We start from the raw sequence: 3,981 nt of genomic DNA on the forward strand, positions 1-3,981 counted from the left end.
TGGTAAGAAAAATAAGATAAGAAATCTGTTTTTACAAAATTTTCCTTAAAAAATCCTCAAAATAATGACTAAACTTAAAGATCTCTGTAACTATCTGAAAACAGGAGTCAACTGGAAATATTCATGTGAAGCCATGACACATTTTGCGTGACCTTGAATTAATTTTTGCCTTGCTACTTTCAAATTAATTATGTTACACACATGAGACTCCTCCTGGCACTTTGTTAACATCTGGATGCCCTTGTTATATTTTTTACCCAAAAGTCTGTATATTCTTTTGGACCAGGTGATTATTTCCCTGGGTAAGTTCTTATTCAGGTGAATTTTCATTGTTTCTGTCGTTAATTTTTCCTTTCTCACTACAAGGAACATTTTGTTTAACTCTTATGTAAATATAAGAGGACTATTAATTACCAATAAACTTCTGCTAGTAGTGCCTGGAAAACATCAGGTGTAAAGGAAATAAAAGCTGCAGCTTTCTTTGTTAAGAAAGATCAGTGGATAACAATACTGAACAACACTGAACAACATATACCTAGGACTTACTGTCCTACTTTCTCTCTTCTCAGACTTAAGTTAATATTCTGTGGCCTATCCTAGCATTTCACGTGATGGAGAACTGACTCTTCCCCTAGCTTGCTTAAGATCTCTTTACCAATATAAGCCAAATTTGGCTTCCTTCTGCAATCAGAAAGCCATTTTCAAATCAAACTCTAAGGGTATGAGCACTGTCTTATATTTGAAACTATGCAAAAGTTATTTTGGACATGGGGACAGAAAAATATGCAAATAATGCAATAAATGAAGTTTAATCAAGCTAATATTTCTCTTTAGAAAATATCATTTGAGTTATTTGCATCCACTAGCATTAGAGCTGTGATTCTTTTGGAGTCAGGTTGGGATATGCCAGCTGTTTGCCTGATTCTTTAAATGTTCCAAGTTCTAACATATTTTAGGAAGACAGTTTTAGCAGAAACAGCCTCAGTGATTGCACTCTCTCAAATCCCACAAGAAAAGGTTGCTGGAGCATGTTGCAGATAGAGACATCCAGCAAAACTGGAGTAATAAAGCCTCTTTGATCCCAATAAGTTGGCTTTATTCTTGGTCATACAGTATAGTGGAAGCCACAGTGTAGATCAAAGAGTTGATTAAGTAACAAAGATTTCCAGGAAACAAAACTAACTTCCAACCAGTGCTGATGTTTACACTTCATGCAATGGACCTTAACAATTTTAAACAGATTAAAAGGAAAGGGAGAAAGACAGCCCAAATATCTGTATGTGATTGCCTGGAAAAGCATTGTGGTCTGTGCATAACTTCATCTTGTCAGAGATGATATTCTGCCTCTGGAAGCAGTTAAATTTAGAAAAGAAAGAAAGTGCTTACTTAAATCCAAAAGCTTGTCCAAATGTTTTTACACCATTTCTTTCAGGGCATTAAATAATGCTCAAATGTCCATTGAAGTCAAACTTCCACTGAACTAAATCAGTGCAGTCTGCGGATACAAAATGAACCTGCTAAACTGAACTCCTCACTGTATCGCATGTCACTTGTGACAGCTGTGGTGCATATCTATAAGAGTAAGAAATGGCAGCTACACTCACCACAGAGGCAACTGAGGTCTCATTGCCGGCTGACCATTTCCCAGACTTTTGAGGTGTTTGTAATTCTTTGTCATAACAACGACATTCACTCTCTTTGTGTTGCTCTTAGCGAGACAGTGAAGTTACCCTTTATGATTACTGAAAAAACGGTGCTTCTCAGAAAACATTACTGTTTCTAGAATAGTCCATTGTCTGGTCTTCTCTTTACTAAGTCCAGATGATTCTCTTATTCTTTCCTGTCTGCCAGATTATACTTACACAGATTCTTATATTAAATCCTTTCATAATACTATTTTCCCTATTAAGATTTCCTGTAGTAACTACATGCATGCTACATGGTTGGAGGGGGAGGAAGAAGCTGTTTGGTTTGTACGTGTGCAAAGAAGAGGTCCTCGCTCTTTCATAAGATGTGGAGGACGTTGCAAAATAGTTTGCCAGCAGCTGGTCCGGCTTTTCTGATAGACTGGTGAGAACATTTGACTTAAGCTCCTGCCATTTAAATCCCCAAATGTTGACTATAACCTGCAAGAAAGAAGATATTTTCTTATGCCTGTTCTAAACATCAGTAGTGAAATAAGCAACTCTAGTCTCAACTGAATTTTAGAATTTTGAAAAAATATTCTTTTCTGTCCTAACAGAATAAAACTATAAATATTTTTGAGTGGCTTATTAATAAACTGCATTGTGTCAAGGTAGGATTGAACTGTACCATAATAATACCCATATCATTAAATTATCTGCTGATACCAATTAAAAAATCCTCACTGGAGTCAAATTAGGCATGCATCTATTCACCTTACTTTACTTCTCATCCGTATACAGTTGTAGATTGGATTTTGCTGGGTAGGAAAGGAACCAGAGACATGAAAAGAGAATCAGCTAACTTCCTGGTCTCCGTGTTTAATTACATTTGTAGGGAAGATAAATCATCCATGGATTCAAATGAATGTACAAGTGTAATTCCACTCATGGTATTCAATTGCACTTCAACAAAATAGCAAAATGCATATTAGAAATGTTCAAATCATGTGTGCATCACAGTGGCTATATATGGTACATGAGAACAATAATACTGAAACATCACAAAGCACATTGTAGGCTAGACAGGATAGCTTTCACTTGAATTTAATGAGGCAGTAATCATAATGAAAGACAAATTAAATCACAGCTTACTGAAATTCTCCATTCTGAAAGAGTATTAATGCCACAATGAGTCTCTGAGTTGCCGCTAACTGCTTGGGATGATACAGCATGCTCCACTGTTTGATTCTAAAAATGATAGAAAAAGGCTAAAGCCACTTTATACTGTTAAACGTATACCAATGGCAAAAGAAAATTACTTTCAGACATAGATACTTTGTTAACTCTCAAATGGTACAGTACTTCATTTGTAGCAACAGCAAGACTGAGGCATTGAAAAGTTACAGATCCAGAACTAAAGACTTTACTTGTGTAAGTAAGCTCATTCACCTAAATGAGGACTGTTGGGGTTGAGGCCAGAACTCTATCAGTATAATACTAGAAAAATATATTTAAATTACTTCACAATAATGAATTGAGTGAGAAACCTAATCCCAACAGGACTAAGATTTCCTTTTATAAGGATTAATAATATTGCATCACTAACGATGATTTTGTATTCAAAATTATTTCATGCCAGCACAAAATCATTGGAGGGGGAGAAATCTCACAAGTATCCATTTTATTGCCTTATCCAGGCTCTGTGGGCTATGCATATAAAGCAGCCGGTCAATCAGTTTGAAGGAACTGTTGAAGCAATACTGTGCCATCTCTGCTCTATGTTCCTCTTCCTGTTGTTGAGTGACCATTAGTAATTAATTACAGCCTACTGCCATAAAACTGTTTTTCTTTCAGTACGAGCTTGCAGTTTGACATGGGTTAAGCAGCTCAAACGCCAACCCAAAGGAATCCTAAAAAGGCAAAGCAGGGCCACTCAGGGCAGACTTTCATGCCACTGGAGTCCCAGTAATTACATATATCACTGTGGATCCACCATTTGATACGACCTTGTCCTTTCTCTGTTCAGGTGAGAAGATGAGAGCACTCTTTGCTCCTACAGTCATAGGCTTGCACCAGGCAGGAGCTCTGCCAGGGCTGGTCATCTCCTAATAGGTGCAGGAGCTCATCTCAAGGGGATACAATGCCTGAGCAAGGATTTAGTATCACTTCTCCCAGTCCCATTCTTGTTACCCTCTTCCATACTATTAGAAGGGAACTACCACCCCTTGTATCTAGCCACATGGCCAGATGTTACATGATTGAATAAGAAAATAAATATGGATACCAGATGATTTGGGGCAGCTAGGCAGAAGGGGGAATGGGAGCAGCTGCTATACAAACCTTACAATTTCAAGTA

Source organism: Platalea leucorodia (genome assembly GCF_965183815.1).
Source record: "Platalea leucorodia genome assembly, chromosome: 4".
NCBI lineage: Eukaryota > Metazoa > Chordata > Aves > Pelecaniformes > Threskiornithidae > Platalea > Platalea leucorodia.